This window comes from Callorhinus ursinus, unplaced genomic scaffold (assembly GCF_003265705.2).
Source record: "Callorhinus ursinus isolate GAN/ISIS: 27379988/994484 unplaced genomic scaffold, GSC_fseal_2.0 scaffold6, whole genome shotgun sequence".
NCBI lineage: Eukaryota > Metazoa > Chordata > Mammalia > Carnivora > Otariidae > Callorhinus > Callorhinus ursinus.
Window position 1 is genome coordinate 11,521,710 of NW_027397068.1, and position 13,691 is coordinate 11,535,400.

At 40.9% G+C, this 13,691-nt stretch overlaps 1 protein-coding gene across 7 annotated transcripts in view; it reads right to left on the reverse strand.

Moving 5' to 3' along the window:
- BACH2 (BTB domain and CNC homolog 2) overlaps positions 1-13,691 on the reverse strand; it is a 361,400-nt gene that overhangs the window by 136,393 nt on the left and 211,316 nt on the right. The window contains exon 1 of one of the 7 annotated variants that reach the window (XM_025862711.2): positions 5,747-5,992. The exons of the other annotated variants lie outside the window; for them this stretch is intronic. The gene's annotated coding sequence lies outside the window, so the exon portion shown is untranslated. Of the gene's footprint in view, positions 1-5,746; positions 5,993-13,691 lie in introns of those variants that run through there. 7 annotated transcript variants of the gene reach the window in all.

The following is a 13,691-nucleotide window of genomic DNA, read 5'->3' on the forward strand; positions in this document are numbered from 1 at the left end:
TGCCACTGTTGCCTATTTGTGTCCTGTTTCAGAAAGGTTGCTTAAAACCTGCCATCTGGATGCCTTACGGAGACATTCTGCAGAATACTATGTGTTCTTCCTGTTAACAAATTATCAGAGATGCTTATCAGGTTTATTTCCCTAAGGACAATGTACAACATATTTAAGAAAGCCAGAAAGGATGTTGTTTCAAACTCTCTATCCGCGAAGAAGACACTTACTTTCCGTTCAGAAGTGACCATGTTAATTCCAGAGCACTTAGAATTGGCTTTTTCAAGAACTGACATTGGAGGTCAAACCAGACAAAGGTGACTAGCGCATCTTCAATGACTCAGAAGGCAGCAGGACAATCAATGCTCTTAGTCTCTTCTCCTAATATTTCCCTAGAGATAGTCTGACAGATGGACCAAAAAAGAGGTGGTCTCACTTCACTGCAGGGGGATAAAAGAAAATAGAAGGGAAAAAAAATCGTTTTTCTACACAAATTGCACTCCAGGAATCAACTGTTCTTAACTGTGAGTTCTTTCACAAAACGAAATGCTATGCGCCAGTTCAATTTGTTTCCCTTAGGGAGGGAAGGTGCTGAGAGGAAACAGTGTCAGGAGAGGATTAAAGAAACATATGTTCTTATTAAAGCAGGGTTTGAAAGGAAACAATGTTACAGAGAGAATGATGATCGCATCCTAATAATGTATGTGGAATCCTCACTAACAGAAAAGAAAATAAGGGCAAGCTTATACTGAACATCTAATACACTCAGCTACAAACAACAAGAAAGACATTCCAACACTAACCAATTAATACAAATCAACTTACGTTTATTCCCTTGCGATTGACCACATAACCTAGACCCCAAGTGGACATGATGTGCTTTTACAGGTACGCATTTGTAACTTCTGTGGACTAACTAACAAAGGAGAATACCAAATATCCAGGTAGAAGGGAAACCAGTGACTTCCATCCCTGCAGCCAGTTGGACTGTAATACCTTCCACTTGGTGCTGACAGCTTTTTCCTCCCTCCTCTCATTCCGATACAATGTTGTCAGTAAAGTAATTTACTGGAGTGGAATTCCCCGGGGACCCTGTGCAGCACTTGGTGACAGTGTCATTTATACTCCATAGTGTCGTGGCCTGACACTGATACATCAGCCTTCATCCCTCATTCATAGCAGAGCATGCAATTTCACCTTCTGCTGTGCCCTTCTGTAGTGTGCGCGTACAAATCTACTCCATTCCGCCCTAATTACAAACCTTGGTTAAAATGCTCTCATTAGATTTATATTTCTCACTCCAAATGTCAATCTTATTGAAAATTCCGATTTTCCCGAGGATTCATCCATTAGCAATAAACTCTAAAGCATTCCATGACTGAGTGCATTAAACCAGCAATGCGGACATGCACTTAAAATACATCATTAGAGTAAATCTCCATTGCAAATGCTTTACATTATTCAACCAAAGGAATAATGAGCTCAGCCCAGCCAGTACCCTCAAATTGCACATGAAGGATAGGTTAAAACTGGCTGTTATCCAGGAAGAAGCACACGGTATATCAATGGGATGGATTTCAGAGTCTCTGTCATTCCTTATGAAGGTGTGGGAGGAAATCACAGCCACAGCCTCATTCATCACCTTCTTTTGCCTATGGTTTTTATAGAAACTTCAGTCTATGGCAAAATACGATAAGGCAGGCAGAGATAATGGGGAGTGTATGTGTTCATGGAGGGGACTAAAGCTATATCTGCAATGCCAAGAACTTTGTTAGTTACCTCAAACGATTTGCTCTAAAAAGCATTCTTCCGAACCATGAGAGACTATGGACTCCGAGAAACAAACTGAGGGTTCTAGAAGGCAGGGGGGTGGGGGGATGGGTTAGGCCGGTGATGGGTATTAAGGAGGGCACGTACTGCATGGAGCACTGGGTGTTACATGCAAACAATGAATCATGGAACACTATACATCAAAAACTAAAATAAATAAATAAATGAATAAAAAGCATTCTTCCATTTCATTCAACAGAAAAAAATTTAATAAGCAGCACTGTCTGGATACACTGTAAGAACCTGGGCACCATTCTAATGAAAGACAGATCTTACTGGCAAAGCTGATCTGAGAAACATCTTCACCCCAGCCTGTTGGGTACTAACATTAAAAACCCAGAAAACCCAATGATGATGTTGATATATAAATGACAAGTTAGAAGTTGTATCTGTCAGTGAGTTGGACAGACCATAAAAAAAAAAACTGGAGAGAAATTAAAAAAAAAAAACAACCAAAAACCAACTAGCAAAATACATCAATTGATAAAACCAAGCCATCACTGTTTTCTATCACTTCCATATTTTAATTCCTTAGCTTATTGATCCTCATTTATCACTTCTTGTCAGGTCCCAGGTGAGGGAAAGTCAAGGTGTAGTCATAATTTCTTTTTTAATTTGATAAATGAAAAAACTGTATCCCGGGAAGGTCATGGAGGAGGTTGAAAGAAGAGTCTGATGTGAACTCTTAGCATCTAATACTAAAGGTTAACCAAAGAAACTAAGTGATGCCTATGCAATTATGACCTTATTATGAAATATAAAATATATCCACTTTTTTTTTTTTTTTAAGTAGGCTCCATGCCCAGCGTGGAGCCCAATGCAGGGCTTGAATCACAACCTTGAAGTCAAGATTTGAGCTGAGATCAAGAGTCAGACACTTAAACAACTGAGCCACACAGGCACCCTTATATTTACTTTTTTTTAAAGATTTTATTTACTTATTTGTCAGAGAGAGAGAGCAAGAGCACAAGTGGGCAGAGCGGCAGGCAGAGGGAGAGGGAGAAGCAGGCTCCGCTCAGCTAGGAACCTGATGTGGGACTCAATCCCAGGACCCTGAGCCAAAGGCAGACACTTCATCAACTGCACCACCCAGGTGTCCATATGTTTACTTTTTTTAAATGGAAAAATTTGGTGGGCAGAATGACTCTTAGAAGGGCAGGAATACACTACATTAAACAGTAAATAATTTTTAAAAAATAATAAAAAGTAAAAGAAGCAAAAGTAATTGTTTTCTGCCTGTCAGTATCTGGTCATCTCTAGGATTGACTAGTAACCAGAATTGTAACAGATGCAATATTTTCTGTAGGGAATTATACCACCACAGAAACTAATTGCTCCTGAAGTTTTGCCCATTCCCACCTGAAATATTTAAAATTGTACTTGATTACACCACTAATGCTCTCTCTTTCAGAATGTATATCAGCAGGTACTACAATTAACATGCACAGATGTTAGAACTGAAATATCCATGTTTAAATAAAAAACATAGCGAGAAGGTAAAAATAACTGAATATGCTCAACACAGTTCTAATCTTAAAAGGAAAGAAAGGCTTACATTGTGCTGGTTGAATGGTAAAATAAAGAAATACCCCACAGATGGCATCGGTAAACCTATGAGGAACCAAACTACTCTGTAAATGACCTGTAGCTTTCTGACTGAGAAACAATGAACAAGAGGCTGATTGTGTGTCCATTTAATTCCAGAATTTTTACGCCAAGCATAGAGGGGGAACCCCCAAGTGCCCTAAAATTCTCCAACATATTCCTATGTTGCAATGGCACAAATAAGAGTAACAACCCCATCATTTTATTAAGTGCTGGCTTTGTGTTTCATATACGTTATTTCATTTAATCCCCACAACAAACCTATGAGGTAGGTACTATCCCTGTTCCCGTTTTCAAATAAAAACAACCAGGCTTAGGAAAGGTTAGGTAAACAGATCAAAGTTAGCACACAGCTAAGCTAAGATTTGGTCCTGAGTCCTCTTTCTCCCAAAGCTCTTGCCTTGCTTTAACCACCATGCCTTCCTTACTGTCTGCCTCAGTTGGAGAAGCCAATAAGGAATGTGATTTGCAGTCTTCAATTTCCAGAGGCTTCTGCAATGACTGCCCTCTTGACTCATCTCATTTCACAAATTACATCAACCTGAAAGTCTCAGAACACTTGCAGACATTCTCATTCTTTGGAAATGCCACAGCCACTCAGCCAGTGGAATGGGGACAGCACCATCACTAGGATCACGAAGGTACAAGTTTCCCTGTGAACGCTGACGCCACCTCTCTTTGGTGTTTCTTCTAGCCACAAACTGACATGTTACCACTTACTGTGGTTGCAGTAGAGTCAGCAGTCAGAGGAAGGGGAGTTTTTACTTGGTTAACTTCTGCCCCCCCCCCACATCTGTGTCCACGGAGGGCATTCCAGGACAGGCATGCCCTCATCCTTGTCCCCCCCACTTCTCACCAGCCCCATCAATCCACAAACAGAAGACGTGGCTAATCTCTTGGCAACACCGCTAAGAGATCCTTCCCTTGCTGTTCTACGCGTCTTCAAGAAACAACTTTCTAACAATGAGTCAAAAAGATGGATGTTTTAAAAGAGCATTTCAAACAAGGCAATTACTTTTTAAAAAAAGATTCGGAGACTATCACTTCTTCTTTCAACCTTCCATCGACACAATTTGTTTATATATGAGTTGTGTCTTTCTCCCTTTGGAAGGGGAAAATGCTGATAAACTAGTACATGCAGACAAACAACGCAAAAACCTGGCCACCTCTTGTTGCTTAAACAGAGTCACATTTATTTCCCAATGCACCACTTACCAGACAGATGCAAAGATGTGGGCAAGCCAGTCATCAGAATTAACAGAGTGATTGTGCTTGCACTACATATTCTGATTTGTATGAATCTTATTTTTAGCCATGCACAAAGGGCAATAAATGGAAAATCTTATTCTAACCGCTACTTTTTCTGGGCCACCCACACTGCTCCACCTACCGCACAAGTTCACAAATGTAAAAAAACCCAACCCAGGGTTTGTCCTAACAAGGGATGCAAAGAGGCTAAAATGAGTGACATTTTTTCCAGTTAGTGTTGGTACTTTCACTCTTTTTCTGTATCAGGACTTTCAGGGAAAACAACGCTGACTTATCTACAGGCGTTTTCCAAGACTCCATGCTGGTGTGTCGTTCAGCGCACAGGCAAGCGTGATCGGCGAGGCGCTGGCACCACCCTGCCGCGAGCCACATGTCAACCAACTTTCAGCAAAGAGATGCACCCACAAACATTTCTGTACATTCAGGAAGATGATACCTACACCACATTTTGTTTTGAAACAGTGACAGCGTTTTAAAAGTTCTTCAAATAAACCAAAGTGATTATCAGAAGCATAAGCATTTCTAAAACGGAGCAGACTGTCGGAAATGGTTTCACCCAAGTTGGGTCACTATCACTTGCCCTACATCTGCTTTTAGTTCGCGGTGGAACAATGCGCACCAAGGCCCGGTATCCCCTTGCCAACCCCCTTCGCTCCTATGCACCCCCCTCCCTGTCCGCTCTGTCCACAGCCCCCACTGCACGGCCGGCAGGCCACCCAGCATGAACTCAGCTGCGGCGCCAAGCAGCTGATGCTGACAGACAGACGCTTCGAGAGCAAACGAGAAAAGCACAGTGATGAAGAGGACATTTTCTAGGGGCACAGAGAGGATAGAGAGGGGAGTCTACTCTTGATTTACCATCTCTTTAGACTTGTAATGGAAAGTTGAATTATTAAGGTCCCAGGGCGGCAATTAAAATGCTTGTTCTTCCGAGCCCTCTGCAGACCTCAACAGCAAACATATGCAGGTAGTGATCAATATTTAAAAGTCAGCTCAACAAAATAATTAAGACACAAAAGGAGGCAACTCTGAGAAAGGCATCTTTCTTTACCTGTGTGCTTGCTCATTATCCAGAAACTAGAGGAAATGTTCTGTCATCCTCTGGTAGTTAACACACGCCCTGCGGAGCTAACACCTTCTTCCGATAACGCACGGTACTAGGGTAGCCTTGATGAGGTGTATCAGAAAACCCTTTTTGGGTTATAGTCCACTATCGTCAGACCTTCTGACTAGTGCTGTAAAAACACGGGTAATTAAGTGTTATGAAAAAGTGGGTCATACACCACTGAGATACAACCACACCGCCCCCAAACTAGACTCCAAATGACTGTGCTCTGAGGAGGTGGGAGGGGTCTGAACACAGCGAAAGCAAAACTTTTATGTGGTGAGGAGCATTTTGGTTTTCACTGGTTTAGGTTAGAGAAAGTTAATCTCAACGTCAACTACAAACCAAATAACTTTTAATGGGTTCTTGAAATTTTATGACAAATGCTGGCTGTTCATGTAATGGGAAATTCAGGTCCAATGTCATAAACACTTCAAGGGACAGTCTCGGGCTTAAATGGCATGCCCATCACTGAAGAGCGAGTGCTGTGACTCAGTGAAGCAAGGCGGTCAAACTGAAACTAAAGACAAAGAAGCAAATTCTTATTATCCACATTAGCATCTCCTTCTCCTAGGGAGGATCAAAGTACTGTATACCACTTCCCCACACCTGTAGCCAACCAACCCAGGCATTTAACAATCACGGATATTTATCAAAGTGCCCCTTGACTTCGGTAGCAAGAAGGCAAAATGTAGGACCTGAATTGAGCACATTCATTCATTTGTCACTCAAGAGCCACAGAAATATTAATTCAGTATATACCGAGTCCCGATTATAAACAAGGACACAGAGGATGTGAAGGGATGCAGAGAGAAGAACCTAGAAGAATCTGCTTTCAAAGAACTTCAGTCTTGTACAGGGGAGAAGACCTAGTCATACCCATGCCAAATATAGATCAATCTTTTAAAACAAAATCTATTCTAGCAATTGCTTATCATAGACTTCCTATTCTATTGACAAAAGCCTTGCAGATAACACTCCTACAATGTTTCTCAGATGACTCTTCTAACAATCCCCTATTTTTTTTTAAATCAGGGTTTTCTTTCAGTGCTCAAAGTCCTTCCTAACCTTGGCTACATGTTAGGATTCATCCTGATCCAAAGTCCTGGCATTTTCGGGGCGCCTGGGTGGCTCAGGTGGTTGAGCGTCTGCCTTCGGCTCAGGCCATGATGCCAGGGGTTCTGGGATCGAGCCCGGCATCGGGCTCCCCCCCTCAGCGGGGAGCCTGCTTCTCCCTCTCCCCCTGCTTGTGCTCTGTGTCAAATAAATAAAATCTTTAAAAAACCACAAAAAACAAAGAACCAAAGTCCTAGCATTCTCCAAAGGGAAGCAAGCCCAATCCCAGGAGCTATAACACCACACCAGAAGAATGTGAAGAGAAGTTTCTTTGAAGGGGGATAAAGGATACAAAGTTGAAGGAAAACTCTGATTCAGAGCAGAGGAAGGATATATTTGAATCGTATTTTGTTACCATCAGGTATAAAATTAAAGTTCTACTGGAGAACATATTGTTTGGATTATGGATGGGGAAAGGGGGATCTGGCTAACCAAAGTTTCCCATTTCTGGCAAATTCCGTAGAGCATACTGAATATGAATTTTTAAGTAACTAGAACACAATTAGTTGATCTAACACTAAAACCATCTTGTACATAATTAAATCTTTTATTATTCCAGAGGGCAGGGCCACTCAATAATCATTTTTTTAAGTTGTTTCTTTTTTAAAATATTATTTTATTTATTTATCTGACAGAGAGAGAGAGACAGCAAGAGCAGGAACACAAGCAGGGGGAGTGGGAGAGGGAGAAGCAGGCTTCCCGCCGAGCAGAGAGCCCGATGCGGGGCTCGATCCCAGGACCCCGGGATCATGACCTGAGCCAAAGGCAGACGCTTAACTACTGAGCCACCCAGGTGCCCCAATAATCATTTTTTTGACAAGGTGCAGAAATGAAAAAAAAAAAAACAGTTAAAACTGATTTCTACTTGATAAAGATAATGGCATGTCTACACAGGTATCTGTTCTTATAAGAGTTGATTAATGTAATTTGAAGTGAGAAAAATAAGAAACTAGGAGATCACTGTCATAGAAACTGATATCTGAAGTCATCATTCCTAAACTCCACCAAATTTGTAGGATATAATCAGTCCAGAGTATTGCTTGTAAATTTGGAATTATTTGATTAACTGAAAAAAGTCTGGAAAAATACACAACAGTATTTAACAGTCAGATTTTATCTAGGTAGCTGGATTATAGATAATTTATATTCTTAATTCTGTTATTTTATAAATTATGTACAATAAACATATTACTTTCACAATCAGGAAAATAAAGTTACTTCTGTTTTGATGAAAGGAAACAATTAATTATTCTCTGATTCTGCTCTTCCTAGTAATTAAAAACACTTAATACATGGAACCCAGTATAATAATCTGGCCTAGTGACAAGTCAGACATGAAATACAGGAAAAATCTACTAGAAACAATAGATTCCAGCTTCTAGTTAAGTACTACAAGGACTCTAAGAATCCTGCTACACTCCAGAGCTTTGCAAATACAGCTCTTCCTCATCATGATCCGTGGTCTGAGCACTTTCCAGATGCTAGGGCCATCACAACGATCAATTTAATCGGGGAGGGTGGGTGGTGTCCTTGTAAGAGTGTGGTGCCCCCACCTGGATTAAATCATGGCTCAGAGAGAGCTGTCACCTTGCTAATGAAAGGCACATCCCAGACAGCATACAAATAATTTCTAAAAGCAATAGGTTGGAAATTATTAGAACAAGTTGATAAACTATTTGTGCTACAACTGATAATCACATATGATAAAGCAGCTTTATAATATGCATGGCTGAGTTTATTTGGAGATTCACAGGGAATATCATTTGAAATTTTTGATTTACATATTAATGTATATTACCATGCTGGTAATATCACCCCTATCTGTACCATTAGGGTATATGCAGAGAATGAAAATTAATTTTGATGATGCCTTGAGCAGAACATAACTGTGAAACTGAATGCTACAAATAAATATATCATACATTCTTCAGAAAAAAAAAACACACAACAGAACTGGCTTCAAAACTATGCCAATGGTTTTCCAATGACTCTAGGAACTAAATATGTATGTTCATAAAATTATTTTCCATATTACTCTTAATATCATTAATATCACAACTTTTAAAGTGCTTCCAAACATAATAAACATAAGGAGAATATCTGAAATTTAAACTCTGGCACTGGAGAGGCAGTAAAAGCCAAAACCTGCACAGTTTTTCAAGAAGAATAAAAATGGTATATTTCTCTTTTGTAAATCAACAGCTTTAGATTACTAATTAGGGCATGAAAATAGGTGCAATAAAACTTCAGTTAATTGGACTAATTGAGGACCAGAAGATTTTTGTTTGTTTCAATTTTCTGGTTAATTGACAGACAGCTAGGAAATGCTTTTTGTTGAAAATATTTCCAAAGCAGTTTCTTTTCCTAATTTTAAAACATTTAACCATTCTCAATGATTCAGCAGGTCAGTGTCATTAGCTACAGATATCCTCCAGGGTATATTCTCCATCTTTACTAAACCAAAGCTGTCTTGTTTTCTGAATCTCTATTTCTGAAAAAGGGAAGTGGGATGTGTGCGGTAGGTAGGGTGGGGTGTACATGAGGGGGTGAAGTGGGGGTGGGGAAATGTGAAGGTTAGTTAATTCGGGGTTCTGGTTAGTTGGGTTCCAGGTAGCTAAGCCATCACTAAACATGAAGTCAGTGTCTGGAACCAGGCAATTTGATTCCTAGGAAACATGAGAGCCTACAAGGGGAGGCCCCAAGGGTCTATCTTTGTTGGTATTCTCTACCTTATGTCATTCCACCTGGGAGACTTGGTTTGCTCGTCTTCTCTGGGGGAAACCTGTGTCAGTGTGTCCATCTAAAAATCATGGTCTCTGAACTCATGGGGCTGAATCTATTTTGATTTGATTCTATAGCCATGTCATTTCAACTCAAGCTTACGGTGCAGGCAGCCACATGTGGATGTCAAGGATGAATAAACACTTGTTCTTCTCTCCCTTTGACTCGCTGCCCTGGATTTTCTTTTCTATAAAAACCTTTAATTCCAGTTTCTGATATCTTAGCAGCTCAAACCTTTACTTGGCCCTGTCTCTATCACCTAGAGGGTTTATTTCTAAGCAGGTTTGAAAAGTCTGGGTAGGAATGATGGGACTGACTCATACATATTGTACTTTAACATTGACGGCTTTATTTTCTCTCTTTCTTGGTGATACCTTTTCCTTAAACCAAATACATACATACACACACACAAATAATCTTGGTTATTCTGATTATTCCTTCCTCCTTCCTAAGAGGGAGTGGGATAATTTAGGACAGAGGTTTCTGAGCTTTTTGGAACTATAAGTCCTTATGCACTGCTCTTCAGGAATTACAAGCCCTGGTCAGACCCAAGAGCAGGCCCTGAACGTAGTACAGGAGGTCGGAAGAAAGCCTGGCTACTGGGTCTCATGAGAATCTGCTGATCGTTCTCCAAGTCCAGCTTTCAAGAAACACAGAATAAAAAGCAAAATCTCCCCAAAGTAGGGCCGGAAGAGACTAACCTAGTAATAAATTCAATCCTGCATATTCCTCACAGAACTGCAGGACTCACTAAACTGTCTGGCGATTTACAGCTACACTAACACCTAATGTGACAGTGATTTGGTGATGAGAGGTAAATTATATTTCATTTGGAGTCTGTAAAACAGGCCTTATAATAATCTGAGGCCCCGCTGCAGGCGAATTATTTGCTATTAATTTTCTTCCATAGCTTTCCCTTTTTTCTACTAGGCTTCAGTTGGTGGCTATATTATAATCAAGTCCACATTCCCTGGTTTGTGCCTCAGCGTCCACCACACTGATGAAGACCTGGTATGTGCCCCAGCGATGCACACAGTGCCATAACCCCGTGCATTATGGGGCACTGTATACTTGGACTCATTCATGAACACACAATTCAGATGAACCGAGCAGTCCCATTACAGGAGCACAGGTAGGTACACACTCCTCCATCACAATGAAACAGCTTTCCTATATGTGTCAGTGGCATTTGGTAGCGATTACAGCTGTTTATGGCAAATTGCTCTGGTAGTTTCTGACAAACGTGTCCTTGCCCTGAGAGGAAACCCATCCCTGAGACTGAAGTACACATTCCGTAGATCCCTTGCCCTTGCCCAAAAGGTGAGGGGAAAGAATCAGGGCTGAGGGAGGTCTGAGGGACACAGCCATCAATTCTCATGCCACCCTCACAAACTATAACAACCTTGTCAAGCACTGATGAGTTGTTCTGCACTGCATTCTTGGAAGGAAAGTGAGCTCTGGTAGTCAGTTCAAAAAAAAAAAAAACATTAATTAATTAATTATTTATTTTTACTGGGGTAAAATATATGTAACATTTACCATTTTTTTTAAAGATTTTATTTATTTATTTATTTGACAGAGAGAGACATAGAGAGAGGGAACACCAGCAGGGGGAGTGGGAGAGGGAGAAGCAGGCTTCCCGCCGAGCAGGGAGACGGATATGGGGCTCGATCCCAGGACCCTGGGATCATGACCTGAGGCGAAGGCATATGCTTAACGACAGAGCCACCTAGGCACCCCAACATTTAGCATTTTTAAGAGTACAATTCAGTGGCATTAAGTACATTTACACTGTTGTACAACCATCGCTACTCTCCAACTCCAGAACTTTTTCATTTTCCAAAGTGAAACTACCCATTTAACACCACCTCCCCATTCCCCTCTGTTCCCAAACCTTGGCACCTATCATTCTATTTTCTGGCTATAAGCCTGACAACTCTAGACATCTCATATAAGTGGGATCATACAACATCTGTCCCTTTGCATCTGGCTTATCACATTTAGTTTCTTCAAAGTTCATCTCTGTTGTGGCATGTGTCAGAATTTCGTATCTTTTTAGGGCCAAATAATATTCCATTGTATGTATATGCCACATTGTATGTATATGCCACATTGTCCTTATCCATTCATCTGCTGATCGACATTTGGGTTGCTTTCACCTTTTGGCTATTGTGGATAATGCTGTAGGAACGTCTGTCCAAGTCTCTGCTTTCAGTTCTTTTAGGTACATACCCAGAAGTGGAATTGCTGGATCATATGGTAATTCCAGGTTTACTTTTTTTGAAGAATTGTCATACTGTTTGGTATTTAGTTTCTTTTATTAATAAACTTTATTTTTTATTTTTTTTAAGATTCTATTTATTTATTTGACAGAGAGAGGGAGATGCACAAGCAGGGGGAGTGGCAGAAGGAGAGGGAGAAGCAGACTCCTCACTGAGCAGGGAGCCCAATATGGGGCTCGATGCCAGGACCCCGGGATCATGACCCGAGCTGAAGGCAAAATGCTCAACCAACTGAGCCCACCCAGGCACCCCAGCAAACTTTAGTTTTTAATGTAGATTTAGGTTGAGCGCAAAATTGAGTGGAAAGGAGAGAAGGTTCCCATGCCCCTTGTCCCCACACAAGCACGGTACTTTTACAGAGATGCTCTAGGCGCGCAGTGATGGCAGGGAGTGACCTAGGCAGGTTCTGCTGCATCTGGCAGGAGCTCTCGGCGCCGAGTCACCTGAGGCGAGTCCCCTGGGTGTCGGAACAGCCTTCTTCCCTCCCCAGCCTGTACTCATGAAACTGACTGACATTAAAGGTCATCCCTACAGGAAAACCTGAGGTGTAAACACGTACACTCACGGACGCCAAAGCAGGAAGGCGATTAAGGAGCATTTGATCCAACCTACTTCTTCCATATCCTGGTGAAGATGCTTCATACACTGAAAACCTCGCTTCCAAGAATGCTGTGCAGAATAATTAGTGCTTGACAGAGAGGTTATAGTTTGTGAGGGTGGAGTAAGAATACATGATTACATCACTCAACTCTATCAGCCCTCTTCACAGCACTGTTAGGCTTTGGGCAGTGCCCAGAAGACAGCTCTGGATTAGTTTCTTACAGAACTCTTTCACACCTTTCATCACACACTTTTTTTTGCCTAATTTATCTGATTCTGTGATTTTCATTTTAAATACACGCACTTAAATCGATAACCAGGATTTTTGGCTCTGCCAATGGGTAGGCAATAGATAAGCTCCTTCATTATGTCTGCTTTGGAACTGCTTTATTAACAGCGATTATTCTCAATTCTAATAAAAGAACTGTATGTTCTAAGAGCTACTCTGAATGAACATTTACCATACCAAGTAAAATGTTATAACACAATGCTATCCACAGGTTTAAAATGCCCAGAAATTTCTCATACATTTCCTGGACAGCATCACTCATCCTATTTTTATACTCACACCAACTCAATGAAACAAAAGAAAAATGTTTAAAATTCTTACAATGAAAGCTAGAAATATACAAAATGCATATATATTCATAGGCACATATGTACATTTGCATGTATGCTCACATATATCCAAATGCATATTTGTCGAGCCAAAATCTTCCACTTTTTTCCATTAACATGGAATAAATTGTTCTTGTCCTCAGCGGAGAGGTGATTGGCTTATTCCAAAGCTAACACTGATCCTCAAACTATGTCAGTCCTGAGAACTTAAAACCCCACAAAAACCTGATGACTTGGACTATTTATTAGAGATGCGCCTCTCTCCCCACATGTGTTTTGTAAATCAAGTCCCATCTAAGTGTATGAGAGGAAAGATAAGACTAGAATTCACTTTGAAAAGCAGCAATAGATTTCTCAACCTGGGAGAAAAAAGGATTTTCCCTTATGAGTATCTAAAAACATGATGAGCGTGCCCGTAAAAGGACTGTAGCTGTCATTTTCGCCTCATACAGGGCAGTTAGTCACCCTCGTTGAAATCCAAGGGCAAAGAATGA